We start from the raw sequence: 18,082 nt of genomic DNA, 5'->3' as shown, positions 1-18,082 counted from the left end.
TTATGATTTCACCTCCGGAATAAGATGGGAGACAACCTACCTACACCTTAAAAAAAAAGTCAAAATGCGCTTTTAAAAAAAAATAAAAATTCTGCTGGTGCCTGAAGTCGAAACATATTCACATTGCGCATATGAGATGAAATAAGTTGGGACACAACCTAACAATATCTTTTTCAAAAAACAAAATAAATTAGAAATGAGGGTTTTTTTAAAAAATTAGGAATCTCATTAGAGTTCAAGCATTTCACGGCTTATTGCAATCAACCTGTTTGAGGATTTGCCCTCTAAGAAAAAAAGTAATGTTTTTTGGTGCACGTACCAATATCTCTGAAAAAGAGAGCTCACCCTTCCCTTTAGACAGCAGTTTTGGTAGATTAAAAGTTATAAAGAAAACTATTTGGTAGTTGAAACCTTTGCACTCTTTCATCCACTCTTACTCACAACCTCCAAGCAAAAAGAAACAAAACAAAACCACCAAACCCCCCCAAACAAACAAACAAAACAAAACCCAAACAAATACAATCAAACAAACAACCCCCAAACCCAACAGCTTACAAGAGAAATTCCTCAGGCTGCAGCAGCCACGTTTCATCTCCGGGCCAGCAATAGGCAGCCAGGGGGAAGAAACACCCTTCCCCCTCACATTTATTTGTTTTTCCCACATAAACTCAATCACACAAGAGGAGATTAGTGCCATACAGCCTTCCTTGCTCCTGCTGCTCATAGGGTGCCCAGGTGAAAAAAACCCGAAACACGAAAACCAACCAAAAACCCCAACCCCAAACACCAAAACTTTTTATTTTTCAGGACCAGCACCCAGGATTATCCAGGAGCTTCATAAATAAGGGATTTCTCATAATGCCAGCGTATGTAGCCACGTGGGAAATTAAAATGCATTGCTAGCATTTATTTTTAAAAGCATAGCAAAAGGCTTTGCTTGAAGCTCTAGGGCAAGTTTGGGTTTGTTTTTTTTTTATTATTTTCCCTCTGAAGAAACAATTATTTCTGGAATTGCTGCTGTGTTCCAGCTTTAGTCTCCCGTGAACACTCATTACCTATATTATATACACATTATTCTAGCAGATACCTTCACAATGTGAAATTAGGCATATCTGTGGATAATCAGCGCTTTGCTTTTCCCATTTTAATATTTTAGCTATTAAAATAGAGAAGAAACCAAACAGCAACAATAATGACTGTACACACACACACACACACACACTTCATAGCTGTTACGGGTTTTACCAGCAAAGCACACGCTTTAAATTGCAGTGTGTAAATGATAATTTAATTGAGGCTTGGGAAGCCAACAAAATAATCGTTGTCTGAAGTGAACTTAAACATGCTGTAGAAAAACACTGCAATTTTCCATCCTTTTTTGCAGACTGAAGGTAAAAGACTCTTTTGCAAGGTGGGCAAGTTGTGGGGAGAAGCCTTTTCCTTGCAGGTTAGAGGAGGTTATTCTGCAGCCTGAATTCGAAATGCCATGGTAGGAAAACAAATTCTGGCTTTAATCTCAGCACACACAGAGGCTAAAAGGTGAAGTTTTAGAACAAGATAATCTTTAAGGTCTCTTCCAACCCAAGCCTTTCTATGGCTCTATGATTTTTCTGCACATACACTTCTGATTGAGAGGCAGTCAGGGGCTGCCCAAATTGGGGGCTCCACTCAATAACATTGGTTTTGCTTTTTTTCGGGCTCCTCCTGCGTTTCTAGCCCAGTTTTTTTGGCCGTGCAGAGGGATTCGGACCATGACTACCTAGTTTCCCCTGGAGAACTCCAGGCCCTGGTTTAATACCAGTATCCACACGGAATTAAACTCAAGCAGCCACCACCACCCTGGAGCAGACTTGGCACACTGGGCTGAAGGTGCAGGACATTGTACACAACACTGGAGCACCAGTTCCGGCCCGTTCTTGGCCCTCGTCCCTGGCAGGGACTTACGGATGTCATGGGATGACAGGTGACGTTGCTCCTTGTCTGCGTGGTCTGGCTCAAACACACCCTCACAGCGCTGGCACCAAAGCGCTGATGTTTGGAGCTGCAGTCTCTCCTCTTCCTCCTGCACTTGCACACCCAGTAGTCATTCCCTGCTTCAGAGCACACAGACCTGTCTGGGTTAAACACACCTTGTTGTGTTTCTCAGGGGTGTCTTTAGCTCCAAGCACTGCAGTTTGCTGACAAGTTTCAGCTCAGCTCCAGAGCAAATGAGCCACCAAATAAGCCAGACCTGGCCAGAGATGCAGCACTGGGCCACCAAAACCATCTTCCACCAGAGGAGTTAAAGTGCCAAGCTCATGGTGCTGCTGAGCGTTTGATCTCTCCTTGTGCTGTCACCTGTTACTGCGGGGATACTGTAACACGTGTGTATCAAACCAGGAGTCCCATGGAAAGGAAATATATATGGACTGATTCTTGGTAGATGTTTCAGAGATGTTTATTTCCCCAGCCGCATGGCCGGGGCTCTGCTGAGGAACTCTCACAGTATGGGCCGAGGGTCCTTTGCCCGCTCAGGGGAACACAAAGCAACCACTGGGGAATGAGGCTGACCAGGGGCAGGGAAACCCCGGGTCTCCCCTCAGGGCCCCTCTCCCAGGGCTACATGGCGGGGGGAAGAGACCCCAACATTTCACCCGTTTATTTTTAACAAAAGAGATGTAAAACTTAACATTGAAAACAACAAGGACAGTTTCAAAACAAAACAAGCCACCCTCCTGAGTCTTTAAATGTCCAAACAGATTCTGTGGAACATCTTAGGGCTGGCAGAAGGGAGACAGAGGTCTCTGAGCATGCTTTGTGGGGAAACTGAGGCAGGAGAGGGTTTAATTTCTTCCCTCCCCCTTTTCATCCCCCCCTCGGCATCGGAGAGGAATTGTAGGGAAAGGGAATTGTATAGGGAAGCCATGGGGTGAAAAATGGATTAGGAATAAACTGGGGATGGGGTAAACTTAGGAAAGGGTTCATATTGGGTATAGGGTAAAAGGGGAAAGTAGGTTGTGGGTAGGGAAGCTGCTGGGCTGGATATTGTTGATAATTTTGTGCATAATGGCTGCCTTTGACGGGAATACCTCCAGGCCCAGTAACATTCGCTGCTTGAAAACCCTTCTTTCCTTGCACTATATTAAATTGTACAACTTCCCCATCTCCTACACTTTGCAGGTAATTTTTAGGGTTATTCCTTTTAATAGCAGTTCGATGGATGAATAAATCTTCTCCTGTATCATCTCATGTTATAAATCCATAGTTGTTTTTTACATTGTACCATTTCACAGTTCCTGTGATTTTCGTGGCTACAACTTCTCCTATCACATGCTTGCGTGTTTGTCGTGGCTGCTGGTCCTGCGTGGCCGCCGCCTCACTGACTCCGACGTCTCGGTCAGGCCCCCGCGTTGCGGCTGCTCTGCGCTCTCCGAGTGGCGCTGCTCTGGTGCGTGTCTGGGCTCTGCGCGGCCCTGCTCCAGCGCCTGTCTGGGCTCTGCGCGGCCCCGCGTTGCCATCGTCACCGGCCCCGCGCCCTGTGAGTGGTTTCACTCCGCAAATTCCACGCTGCTTTGAGAGCGGCCCCGTTTCGGCTCGGTGCTGCACTGCGCGGCTTCTCGTGTCACTGTGGAAATCGCCGCTTCTCCCTCCACAGGGCTCTCCGAGCCAGTCGCTCAGAGCGGCCTGCCACGCCGAGGCCCGGTTCCTGGCTGCTCGTGGCCCACGGCACCCGTGGCGCCTGCGGCGTCGCTCCCTCACTCGCGGCCGCGTGGCCGGGGACCCCGAGACAGGGATGGGGTCCGCGATAAGGCGCGCGCTCCCGAGGGGGCCGGGCGCATCCAGCACAGGCACCTCCGCTGGCACGGGCAGGGGAGACCCTGTGGCTGCAGTCACAGGCTCCTGGGATGGCGGCCGTGTGGCCTCGGCCATGGGACTATGGCCATCCTTTGCTTTTGGGGTAATAGGACCATATAAATGCCCCTGAATAGCTTCACTGACCACGAGGGATCCACACAAGGGTTCAATCACTAATGCATGTTTCATTTGATCCCTTATCTCATCCCAGATCTCGTGCCAAAAACACTCTTGACTAGTTCCAGGAGGTTCAATATCAAAAAGTGAGTCTCAAGAAATATAGAAGAAATTTTTGAAAAGCCAGTTAAAAAAATGTTCTAGATCTCCCGGTTCCAATACTTTCTTGTTTTGTTGTTCAAGGATTCCTTTAACTTCTAGATACATTTTTTTCTGTGGCTCAGAGAGCCACATTTCCCACGATTCTTCCATAGTCCAGAGAGAATATCCAAACCAAGGTGAGAAGAGAGTTCTAGAGTGGTTTTTACTCACGAATTTCCTGTCCGTAGGGATCAGTGTCTTGCCTGCATTTGTTACTGCGGGGATACTGTAACACGTGTGTATCAAACCAGGACTCCCATGGAAAGGAAATATATATGGACTGATTCTTGGTAGATGTTTCAGAGATGTTTATTTCCCCAGCCGCATGGCCGGGGCTCTGCCGAGGAACTCTCACAGTCTGGGCCGAGGGTCCTTAGCCCGCTCAGGGGAACACAAAGCAACCACTGGGGAATGAGGCTGACCAGGGGCAGGGAAACCCCGTGTCTCCCCTCAGAGCCCCTCTCCCAGGGCTACATGGCGGGGGGAGGGACCCCGACATTTCACCCCCCAGGGTGACTATATATATAAAATATGTATGAAACAGCTTACGAGGAAGAGGATCCATAGCCCAAGAGCAGCTGCAGAGAATGTCTTTGGGGCACTCCTTCATGGCTTTGGGGTCTTGCCTCCTCCCAGGTTTCTGGACAGGATCCAGCATTGCCTATGGCAAACCAAGGGCTGCACTTCCAGGGAAGGTAAAACTGAACGAATTGCATATTGGGGAGAGCTGATCAAAGGATTTTAGCTGCTGTTTCCAGAGCCATTTCACTGAGATAGGTTCTGCTCTACGGTGGTGGTAAAAAAAGCCAAGAGCTTGTATTGAGTCACATTCAGACTCATCCGTTCTTGTGTCATGGGTCTATTTTCCAGGTATTGAGCAGTGCTTTCCAAAGGCTTACTAACTTGAAGAGCCGTTTAAATATTCATTTCCCAGCTGAACTTGCATGCTGGGTAGGTTCTTCCAAGTGCTTCAGGGTATAATTAGTTCCTCCAAAAGCATCTTCCTACCAGACACTTTGCTAGCGCTGACCACATTTCCCCTCCACATCTCCCTTCCTCCCCCACCTCTTAAAGCTTCACTGAATTTCTGTGCACAGCCTCCCACACAGGTTATCATCTTATGTTTAATAGTGGGGAAAAAGACAGCACACGAGATTTACTGCAAATGGAAGCCATTACTGGAGCAGTTATCAAATGAAAGAACAATATAATAATGTCTAGTCATAAAGATATGAAGAGTTGCCTGTCAAAGGCAAACACCTGACTTGTAAAATTAGCCTGTACAGCTGCTGGAAGCTTTTGGCAGGCAGGATGAGATCCTTGCAGCACGTGGCTAAGCACCCAGGTGTTTTGCAGCTATATAGGCTGGAAACTGGGCACCCAAACTGGGACCAGCTGGAGGGAGATGTATCGACATCCCAAGGCCACAGGACATTTGCATGAAGCAGAGCCAGGGGAAGCAGCTCGGCACCATCCCAAATATCCCCAGTGGGGTTATAACATCCCCTGGGCTGATTCAGGCATCGGATGCCTCTCAAAGTCAAACCCGTTATCTCCAGCTGTAGCTCATTGAGGCTGCTGACCTCAATTTTTTGGTTAAGTATTAACTAACTAATAGCAGATGGTGTTGAATTTTGTCTGCCCCTTGACCCATAAGGTCAGGTCACACAGGCTGTGAAAGTGCAGCCAGAAGATGCTGATTTCTAGTCCAGTGTATTGACATGGGTGATTTTCCTCATCTTTCCCAGTCCTGCCCTCCTGCTAAGAGTTGGGGCAGAAACCCTTTCAGGCTTAACCAAACAGTCATTAACCTTTCCAAAATAAAATACATGGACAAGTGGGTGCCAGTGTCCATCACAAGGGAGGAAAGTATTATATTAGCAGAGGGATGTTGCCTCACTCCTATGTGAGAGCTGACATCTATCAAGCACTGTCTGGCCTCTCTCACCACACACACTCAGCTCTTTCCCTATCCCCCCAAAAAATCACTTTCAGTAGCACAATCAGTTCTCACCAGCCCTTTTGTGCCAGCCACAGTCTCTGTAACAAGTTCCTAGACTCCATTACAAGAGCTTGTGCTTCTCCTGCAGCCCTTATAGCTGGAATTTGTCATCCTTAGGCCCCAGGTGCAACAGTCCAGGTGCTTTTTAACCTTTTCTCATCTATCTCAAGAGGGTCCGTGATTCCTGTGGCAGCCAGAGGTGCTGCCTATTTGGTGAGTGCAGTGTCACTTCTTTTGGTGTCTGGATGCAAAAGTGTTGGCCCCTGTGACCTGTAGAACAGTTTCAGGCATGGAAAAAAGCCTGTCAGGAGCTGTCCCAAAACTGGCTGCTCATGGAGATGGTCAGCTTAGCCTGACCACAGAGAAAATCCCATCACAGCCTTGCTAATAATACTTGCTTTTAGACAGCATGAAGATTGATTCCTGCTGTCTTTAGCCAAAGCTAGAGAGCTTGAGAAGGAGCTGAAGTCCCTGTAAGTAACTTCAGGAGCATCTGCACTCCTCAAACATGCCAGACTAAGGCATTTGGTGCAAGTCAAGGGGTCCAAAACCCAAAAGAGCTTCTTTTCAGCATTGTCTTTTGGAGACAGAGCTCAAAGCCTGTCTCAGAGGGAGCCTTTATGTCCCCAGAGACTAAAAAGTATGCAGGAAAGCTTCCCTGAACTTGAAACTTTATATCAACCATCCAAATTACAGAGAGACACCATTGTCTGAATGCCAGGTGAACAAACCTCTGCTTCTGTCAGTAAAAAATATAAATAAAAAGATGAGACACTTTTCTTTTTTGCTGTTGCCACAATCAAGGAACCACAATCTGTGGTCATTTTTTTTCCCTTTCTAGCAGGGTTGTCCATCAAAAAGGAAAAGATGGGAACCTGAGGTTTTCCAGGTATGGATGGGCTGCAGCAGACCTGTGTTTTCCCCCTGACCTTGGGAACACAGAGAATTGAGATGTCAACTCCAGTCCTTGATGAATGTCACCTCCCAAAATCTATGGGTGTTCAAGCCTGCCTCAAAGTCCTTGGAAATACTCTTAATAACTGGGAGGGTCTCTGCAAGCAGCCGCTTGCAGGATGTGATGAAAGAGCTGCACAAGTTCCCCCAGTTTCTGGCTGGTCCAGCCCATGGAGGCTTAACTTGCTTCTGAGCTCTGATGATGAAATAAGCTGGTGCTTAATAGAAAAACTAGAAAGGAAAATGATTATTGAATTTTACTGCAAAACCCCGAGGCAGAATGAGGAGTAGGATGTAAAAATGTTTGAGGAAATTAAACCAGTGATAGGGAAGGGCAGAGTGTTAGTAGCACCAGCCTTAATTATCCCAAATTACAATGGGTGCAGCCCGTAATAATTTTCAAGTATCATTCAAGTGATCACAAGTTTGACCCACCTTTTCTTAAATAAAATGCTGTAATTATGAATAGTCCTGTATTATGAGGAGCTGCCGGAAACAACAGCTCAAGTCTCTTACTTCAGAGCAAAAGACTTGTGCAGAAATCTCGCCCTTGGGTAATTTTGTGCACGTGGGCCATGAACCAAGCAGGAGGCAGAGGGTGTGCAAGAGGGTGCACACAGCATCTACACAGTGTGTGGGAGGGGGCATGGGTGAATCTTAACCTCCTACAAAGTGACTTGAGGAGATCATATGTGCCTTATTTCTCTGCCAGAGATACCCACTCACTCTTCCCCATCCATCCCTTTGCATGTTTTTCGATGACGGTGTATTAGTGGGGTGGGTAGTCTGACCTCAGCTCCATGGAGAGAGCTGGTAGCAGTGATATTCACTGGCTTTGCCTCCTGCTGAGTAAGTGTGTGTTTTTTAATCCTGTCCTTGTGGTGCCTGGAGGAAGAGGACAGGCTCCCTCTGCTCCTTGATTCAGTGCAAGAGGGATGGATTAGCCCTGAGTGAGGCATCTTGAGAGCTGTGACCATCTGGCTGTCATTAGTTTGACTTGATTTGATGGAAATGGATAAATGCAACAATTAGTGTGGCAAAAACTCCTAATTAAAAAGAAAAAAAAAAAGAAAAAAGGTGATGGTGATTGAGGATGGATTTTTTTTTAAAAAATTTAGTGCGTGACATTAAAAAAAAACATTAATCAAAATCAATCAAATTTTTTATTCATAGAATCATGAATCATTTAGGTTGGAAAAGACCTTTATGAGAAGATCTTAAAGTCCAGCCACTAACCTAATATGGCCAAGCCCACCACTCAGCCATGTTCCCAAGCTCCATATCTACATCTTTTAAATCCCTCCAGGGATGGTAACTCCACCGCTCTCCCCAGTAGTGCGTTCCATGCTTAGCAACCCTTTTGGTGAAGAAATTTTTCCTAATATCTAATCTTATCCTCCCCTGGTACAACTTGAGGCCTTTTCCTCTTGTCCTATCAGTTGTTGCCTGGAAGGAGAGGCAGACTCATTTTCAGGCAGTTGTAGAGAGTGAGAAGGGCTCCCCTGGGCATCCTTTTCTCCAGGCTGAACACCTTCACCTCCTTCAGCTGCTTCTCACAAGATTTGTGCTCCAGACCCTTCACCAGCTCCATTGCCCTTCTCTGGGCACGCTCCAGCGTGTCCTCAATGCCTTTCTTGTTTGTATTTTTATTCTTGTATTGGTTATCCTTGCATCACAGAGTTCTTCTGTTAATATTATTGTTACAGTATCCTTGTGTCTGTTCATCTCACTTTGTAGCAAGCTGCTCCAGGGTCCCTGAACCTACTGACAGCTCACGTCTTTGGGCCACAGCCCTTCAAGTCCTCTACTCTCTGTTCCCCTCTTCTCTCCTCCTGATTTGAGAAGCCACTGGGTGGCAAATGCTTTGAATGTGATGGTCCTGCCATAGCACCACCAGTACGTGGTGGAGGATGCTGCCACCAGCCCTGGCTTGGAGGGAAGAGGGGCGACCACCTTTTTTGTTCATTTTGTAATAAAACCCACAAAATTAGTTTTAAAAGGCCACATAGCAAAGAGGGTTAACAAACCTGAAAATTAAACCGAGTAGTTTATGGGGCTTTTTTTTTCCTCCAGTCTCCTCCGGTTCAGCCAGTGAACCAAAACTCCCCATTATTTATGGAGCTGAACTGAGTTGCACGAGCACTCAAGAATTAAATGCAATTAAATATGTGTATGCAGCCCAAGAGCAAGGTGATTTCTCTGTGAGTTGCCTTGCTGTGTATTAAGAGTTGCTGCTGGTGGGCTTGTCGCCGAGTTACATTATTTCCCCTGAGATCAAAACAAATCAACATTTCCCCGCTCGGTGTTTTTGCAGACGATGTTTCAGTAACAGCTGAACAGCAGGGTCTGGAAGAAAACGGGATTATAGACAGAATACTAAAGGAGGAAAAATTCAAAGACTATAAGAACTAAAGGAGAGGAGATGGAACAAATTATTGTTACTATTATTATTACTATTATTTTAAGTTACTTGGTTTAAAATGATACCATGTGTGTTTTCTCATGGTCAGAATTTTAATACAACTGCACCATTCCCTTGCAAATTATCAACCCAAAGCAATTTGATAAAACTGGGCCAGAATATGGCCAAGGAGATGGGAAAAAAAAAAGAGCAGGAGATTCAGAAATAAGGGGACCAACCTCTAAACATGCCAAATTTCTTGTTCTGAAGGAGAAATCACAAGAAAAATATAACTGCAGGCTCTCAGATAGGCACTGCAGCATATACAGTTCTTCAATTTAGGGAATAACCAGGACATTATATTGCTGTTTTTTTCTTTGATTATACACACTTCTGTAAGAGGTCAACATCTTAAGATTATCTTTTTTGTTCAATGTTCTGGGAGCACTTTTGCTGTGTCTTTCCTCTGTCAATCTTCAGCTTTCCTCTCCTGACAGCTGCTGTCTTCCCTAAATGAAGGACAGGCTTTTCTGCAGTGAAAGATGCTTTTTCCTTTAGGAAAAAAAAGGCAAAACACAAAACCAGCAGGGGGGATATAATTGTACTCATCACCTGCAGACAGATATTATTGCAATTTTTATGTGGTGTTTCAAGGATATGATGAAAAGTCCAGTTTGCTCATCTGGGTTTAATGGAAGAAATTGAGCTGTTTTGCTGCAGATACATGAGAAACCGTGGGAATAAGGATCCCCACGGTCTTTGGCTGGACTGATACCCACAGGGAACATGCCTCCTTGGTCAGGACAGTCTCCCATCTCTTGGACTGCCTGGTCCCCACAATCAGTGTGCTCCCAGGGTTTTACAGAACTGGAAAGCACTGGAGAAGATGGGGCAGGCTCTTTGCTGGTGCAAACAGTGGGGCCTCTCTCAGTTTTTAGGGTGATCACTGCTCACACCATGCAGTTATCAGCTCTATCTTGCTGGGAGCAGGACAGGTCTTGGGGTCAGCTTCAGCCTGGGGGTGCTGTGCTGGCAACGTAAGCCTAATTTATTATTTAATAATAAGTGGCTGTATGCATGACTTTTATCATCCTTAATGTTCCTGTTACAAACCTCTTTGTCAGATTTGGTGTGAGATACAAATATCCTTTAATTTGATCAAATAAGAAATAAACCCCATCTGGCTCAGCTGGCTCGAGCACCCTCCAGCCAGAGCAGCTGTACTGTTTTACACCTGCAGAGTTTTTGGCCCAAGTTTTGCTATAGCTGAGCCCCAGACAGTAAAAGCTAACATTGATTTTCAATTCTCCAAGTAAAAAAAAAATGGATTTTTTTTTATATGCAGGCAGGCAGAAGAATGTTACCACCAGAACAGCTTTTCTTAGCATGGAGCTGGGCTAATCACCCTGTGGCAGCCTGCATGATAAAGAGCTTGGTGCCACAGAAATGTTGGAAAAAAACCCCAAACTCGCATTCAATAGAAATGTTTCCTCATATGTAGAAATGCCATTGATTTGTATCGTGGACCTACCTGAGAAGAAATTAACTCTACCCTAGCTGAAACCAGGACAGACATAATTCCTCACAGATGTTTTCCTGGCATGGCAGGGCCTGCATTTCAAGCTATTTCCCCACTATATATGCATAATATAACGTGTTCCACCTAGAACATATAAAAATTAGTTACCTGTCTTTCCATGTTTCTGTCAGAAGTATCTTAAATTTTTTAAAGCTTAAAGATGACTGAGATCCAGGACAATGGCAGAAAATACTAGAGAGCATCAGTAGGTCCAAACTTATGTTTTTGATGATTTTATAACAATTCTATTTTATTGAAAACTCCCTCCTTAGCTCCCAGTGTCGGGCTATTTATAGATGGTGGGCAAAGGAGAAGCTCCTCTGATAATCTTGTGTATCTCTTTTGCGTTTTCAAGATTTCTCCACAAATATTCATCCTAGTGCACGTTAAAGCAGCCTATTTTTGGTCTCTTCTCATAGTAGGGTCTTATTAATCTGTTGCAAAGGGTGCAATAAATAATAGTAAAGAACACCATCAGCTAACATCTGCTGCACAGGACCCAGTCACCAGGTCCAGACTGCAGGTGGGAAACTGAGGTGAAAAATGATAAAAGATGCTGGGAGCAGGGAAGAAGTAGACCTGAGGGAAGTGCTGGAGCCTTGCCATTATAAGCTGCCTCTGCCCATGGATGACAACTCCAGCCAGCTGAGGAGTGACTTCCTTCCTGGAGACCAAGATCTGCAAGTTTGGTATGAATTCAGCTAGAAAAATACATGACATAGTGAGTTACTCTCTCATGCCAAGTTTGGCTTACGGGTCTCCCACCAGATCCTTGATAAGGTTCTTCTCCTAAATTAGCCAAATCTGAAAAGGGCAAAGCCCTACTGTGTACAGCTGCCAGTGTGGCAGAAGACAACATGTGCATCTCCAGGAAAGAGTATTTTCATCATTAGGATAAACTTGAAACTGAGTTTTATCATGTAACCAAAACATCTTTGATGATTCACTTCCCATCATTCCTGCACAGTATTCAGGCTATAAATAGCTGTGTTTTAGATATAAAAGACTTGCAGACCTTTCTTCCCATAGTCTCCAGTGTGACAAAACAACTCCAGCAGGGTTAGTGGCTGCTGGGTATAATGGGTAAATCAGTCTTACTTCATTTGTCATCAGGTATCTGGGCTGGATGGACTTGTCAGGATACATGGGGATCAGTACCAGGAGAGACCCTTTCATCCTGCAGTGAGGCATTTAGGGTGAAGACAGAGATCACTGGTGAAGTATTTCCTAACTGGTCACCCAAGGACAAGTCGCATTTGAAAGGGAGCTGGAGCTTTCCTTGGCCAAATACTCATAAGAAGAAATGAAGAAAAATAAATGCAGTGAAAACCTTTTCTAAAATAGTGGTGTAGCCTGCATAACCTTTATAAATACACTGGCTAAGAAAACTGGTTTCCTCTATGTGTGTGAAATGGAAAAGTACCAGAGGTTTCAGATGAAGGTCAGGTGAGTTCTGGTTCAGGGGAGGATTAACTCCACCACAGCTGGGAGTCTTTAATGGAACATGTCCCATTAAAGACAGCAGACACAGAGCTCAGCAGCAGCTTTGCTGTCCCAGCTGCTTTGGATATGAGCCTGAGCTTACAATGCAAATCCTGATATCCCTGAGACAACCCCTTATGTATCCACAGCAATGGCATGGTCCTGTTGGCCAAGTCCTTTGCTCAAGAACTTGCTGCTGTGGGGAGCTACCCTAGAATCAAGGGATATCCAGAGCTGGGAGAGACCCACAAGGATCATCAAACCGACTCCTGTTCTGGGAAGGGTGAAAGGTGGCACCAAGGTGATAGCTGTGTGTCGGGGACCAGTAGAAAATACAAAGCCTTGTGGAGGGTCAAGGCATGTGCTGATGGCTGCTGACTGGCAGTGGTTATGACAGCCAGATGTCCATGGTGCTGCCAAGCACAACCCAGCCACACGACTAAGTCATGCTCTTGAGTAGAGGACATCAAACTGCCAAACACTGCGATTGCTGCAGTGCCGGTGTTGGAGCTCAATATTGCTTTCATGTATTGCTCACCCTTCATGAGTTTTCCAGCTTGAGCCTCTGGGAGTAAAAATAATCCAGGACTTGATTTCTAGATGTAAAGTGGATGCTCTGCAGGGTTTAAGCAGGATGTGGCTGCAGCCAGCCGGTTTAGCCAGTCCCTAGGAGCTGGGTGGTCTGAAACACTGGGGTCATACACAGCATGCACGGCACCTGCTGGAGAGTGTGTGCTGGCCGCATTCCTAAATGCTTCCACTGTGCTTTTGGCTCTTAATTACTGGTGTTTTGAAGAAAACCACTGGATAAGATAAACATTCACCTGTTCTGGGAAAAAAAAATATAAATCTCAATATAATTCAGATATGGCAGCGTTCAGGAAGATTTCAAAGATGCAGCCTCATGAGCTTCGAGATGGAGCAGCTTCTTGTGGCAGGAAGGAGCAACACAGGCTGCCCTGACAGCGTGGGCAGTTTATCCCCTTTAATGTGGGCATCCCGCTGCCACCCACCATCCTTGTCTCTCCCAAGATGCTGGGAATGGCCATGGGCATGGAGCAAGCGCTTGCCCTGTGCCTGATGAGTGTCCATCAGCAGCAAATTGATAGGAAGGAGGAATCTGTGGGGGGATCAGCAAACCGATTCGGACACCGGAGCAGGCACCCGCAGCCGCTCTTTGAGGAGCGCATTTGTACACAAGCTAACAACTCTGCTATGCTTTCATACGTCATTAGGCTAATGGGCTGCTTAAATAGAGTCATCAATCATTTTGTTATTAAACCCCTTTGTGCCTGGCAACAAATTGATGGGAAACGAAAGCATTAGTAGGTTGTTTGAGGATTATAAAACAGTACTTGTAAAGCTCCCACTGCTTCAGCGGAAGGTGAAAAAGCACAGAGGAGCTAATTGATCGTGCCAAAACAAGCCTCCAAAAGTGCTTCAACTTAAATGGAAATAACCAACTGAGTTGCCTTTTATTTGTTCTGACATGCTCCAGACTTCCAAGCATACATTTGGGTCGCATTTGCAGCTTCTTTCCTACAAATCCTGAAACTTGCAAATCTTAAAAAAAAAAACAAAACTGAAAAAAAAGGAAAACTGAGGGTCTCATGAAACCTGTAGTTCCAGCAGCTTGTACCTTAAGGAGGATGAACTGGCACTAGTCTCCTTATTTCAGAATTAAAACACTATATTCTTACTCAGAACTTATTGAGTACCTAAAAAATTACATCTTTCTGCTTTTGCTATTGGATATCTTTCTTTCAGTTACCAGATGCAGGGAGATATTCTAATAGTGCCCCACTTAATTCTGTATTGAAGCTTTGCACTTAAACCATGAATAAAACTCTTCCGTCTCACAATCACATTGTTAAGTTTAACTTCCATATTACGGTCATGGGTTTTTCAAGGAAACCACATTTTGTGCATCACATCCTGTATGAAACGCATTTTGGCTTCTACCAGGAAGCAGTTAAAAATCACATTTATTAGCCCTGTCAACAGCAGCTGTCGAAATGCTATAGCCCAACTTGTTAATTCCCACAGCTGTAGCTCCTTGAGGAGAACAATGAAAGGTCAAAGGCAAAGGCTGCCCCTTTTCCTTTAGCACCGAGGTCTAAGCCTTTCCTCAGACCTTATCAACTCACAGCCCTGAGTAGCACAGAGCAGGTGAAGGCATTGGTTATTCACTCTCTCTTCCAGCATAAAGACAGTGTCTTTAAATGGCCCTAGCTTGAGCCACGTTCAAAAAGAGGCAAGAGGAGAGCTCAGAATCACAGAATATTCTGAGTTGGAAGGGACCCACAAAGATCAGTGAGTCCAACTCTTAAGTGAATGGCCCGTACTCACAACCATGGTTGTTAGCACCAGGCTCCAGCCAGCTGAGCTGGGGAGAAGAGCCAGGGCCTCCCTTCATGAGGATGCCAACATGTAGGTGCTCACTTAGATTCAGGAGTAGCACTCAGACTGCACAAGCACTTGGAAATCTCATGAGGATTAACAGACAGGTGAAACACTTTAGGCTATGGACCTCTTAGGGGCTGAGGGAAGAGAGCTCTATTCTTGCCCACAGGCTTCAGTGCAGGGAGCACAGAATCATGGACTGGTTTGCTTTGGAAGGAACCTAAAAGACCATCTGGTTCCAATCCTGCTGCCATAGGCAGGGAAACCTTCCACTAGACCAGGTTGCTCAAATCCCAGTCCAACCTGGCCTTGAGCACTTCCAGGGATAGGGATGAACCACAAGGTGGAAAGAGTCTCCTGCTTTCTTCTGCCAAGCAAATTTTGAATACCCACCTTGTGTTTTGACTCTGACTGGTCCAAAAGCAAGTCAGATCAGCTGTCTGACTATTAAGGGGCTTTTCTACTTACACAGCACCTTGAATTATATAAATATGGGAATATGGGAAGCAAAAGACCTGTGAAGCTTGATTGTGTCACTCCAGCAGATGAGAAACAGCAGACTTGTCTGCTTCCTAAGCCCTGTGGAATGAGTATCTGTGGCTCTCAGCTCTGATTCCGCTGCAGAGAGCACAGCCCGGCTCCCTGGCAGAGTGCCTGGGGAGGGTTAGAGCTGGTCACCTTGCTGTGACACACTCCAGACAGTGGCCTTGCAGAGCAAACAGACCTTCATTTCACACCGAGAGGACAGCAGAGCAAATTGAAAAGCTCTGGGAGGCAATGCAGGCAGCATAAGTCTTCTGCCTGTCTACTGAATGCGCTAAAGACAAAACAGCTCCCTAAACCTCGGCACACTATAAAAATGCCAAAAGCAGAAAAAAGAAGAGACAACTATTGCACTGTTATCCATAACAATTTTATGTCTCAGAATCCTCTGTGTATGAATTTTTCATTTTTTTCTTTAATAAGTACTAGCATGCCAGAAAGTATCATAAAAGAAAAAGAGAGCATCAGGGGTAATATAACATTGGGGAGAGGAATGAATAAGAGCGAGCAGGCCCCATGATCTGGAAAGACAGCTTGTTCTCAGATATTTGAGGATGGAAACAACTTTTATTTTAATTTCCTTATTGAAGCTGACAGCCCTAATTCTTCCTTCATCACTAATTAGACAAGTAACCATGACTAAGTCAATTTAGTTGGAGACTAAATAATGAAAGAGAAAAATCCCAAATTAACATTTCCACCTAAAACATTAATTCAGGGAAGAATTAAGGTGACTTGGATGCTTATTTTTGCATTTCTACATCTTAACAACTTTGGGCTTCTCTCTAAAATGTAACTTAAATTGAGGTTTGAGTTCAACTTCCCAAGTGTGTTTTCTTGGGGCTGGAGTATCCCTGCAGTGTGCTTTACCCATAAGCTCAACCCTAATTCTCTCCATGTTGCTTTCTAGAGCTGTAACCAAATAGATGGTGTTAATAATACAGGCTCGGGCCACATGCTGTGCCCAACCTTGCCTCCTAATAGAGAATCCCTTACTTTTAATGCAAGTAAGTATGATAGCAAATTGATACATTTTCCCATTCATTTTGGTTTTGAGAGAAGCAGCGGATTAGCAAAGGAAGCAGATGCACAAACATTACAGGAGCACATGGGACGTTGGCTGGTATAATCTGCCACAAAGTCACCTCTCACTCGTGTCCTCTGAAATATTAATCAGCTGCTGTGCTGGCAGTGCCATCGCTGCCTCCACACCGAGCTCATTCCTGCTCTATTCCTTGAGGAGGTGGCTGTTCCCTGCTGGAGCTGCTCCGTAGTGTGGCACCAGGGGTGAGCTGTGTCTGACGCAGAAACAGATGTGAATTTATGAAGTTCTTTTTCTCGTGGAGTCCTTAAGCTCAAATATAATTAGCTAAAAGCCTTTTCTAATACCATCATCCTCCTGACGGGGTGTCTTTCTGGAAGATCGGGGTAAAACCTTGACTGATAAAGGACTGAACATTCAGCCAGAGTGAAGCAGAAGGCAGGTGGATGCTACAGCCAACAACTAAAACCCTCTCCCCTTCCCAGCTGTGTCCAGGCATTGCAGCCCCTGCCCCTCCTGCACTCCCACACCCAGGCTTCTTCCCCACTTTCCCAAACATGGAGCAACTTCACAATGGAGATATGTAGTTACAGACCTGATTTTGAACCCACTCTGTGTGTGACACAGAGAGGCATTAAATCCACAATTCTGGAGACACCAGCTCTGTGACAGCCTTGCTCTGCTGCCTCTGCCAGCTGTACTTTGATGATTCAACGCTGCTGAAAGCCTCAAAGTGAAAAGGCAGGAATACACCATGGCTCTGTAGGCTGCTTTTAGCCAGACAGCTGAACTCCTGGCATGCTGGCGCTATTACTTTGTTAACAATATGAAAGATGGTAACGTGAGAGCGGGGCCTGGGGCTGGTCTGCAAGGGGCACTCTGATCACCTGCAGGGGACTTATCTCTATAATGCAGCCAATCAAGCTTCTGGTGCATGTGCTTCTGTTAAAGGTAGATGAGAAAAAGTCCCCTTGGAGTAGGGCTGCCGAAAACTAGCTCCTCTAGTCATCTAGTTAGCCAAGCTCCTCTCTGTGGAAGAGCATTTCTTGTCCCTAAAGACCTCCTTTGTGCTCATTCCCTGCTCCCACACCTGCATCTCAGTATGGACATCTCCAGGTGAACAGGCAGGACACCTTTATAAGCTTGTTTAGAGGACAGAAAGCTCCAGCAACCCAGCCCAGTCATCAGGACATCAGCCAGAGCAGGGGAGACCCCAGCAGAAACCTCACGGGGAACTTCCACCCCTCCACCCCAAGCTTCAGAGCATTTGGGGTAGGAGAAGGCTCTGCTGTTTGAGCTTTGCCATTCTTTATAGCACAGTTAAGGGTTTGTTACACCACAAAGAGAGGGAAAATATGCACAAGGTGCTGCAGCTTTGGGGCACCACAGATAGCTCCAAGATATAATGATACTGTGTAAAATGTTTCAAAAAAACCCAAAACATAAAGCAAAAAAGCAAACCTGAGATCCAGACCTTCTGAGTTTCTGGGGAATGCTCAAACCAACAGAGGCCTCATGGTAACA

The sequence above is a fragment of the Aphelocoma coerulescens genome, chromosome 3 (genome assembly GCF_041296385.1).
Source record: "Aphelocoma coerulescens isolate FSJ_1873_10779 chromosome 3, UR_Acoe_1.0, whole genome shotgun sequence".
NCBI classification, from domain to species: Eukaryota; Metazoa; Chordata; class Aves; order Passeriformes; family Corvidae; genus Aphelocoma; species Aphelocoma coerulescens.
The sequence above is the reverse complement of the archived record's forward strand: the minus strand, read 5'-3'. Positions refer to the sequence as shown.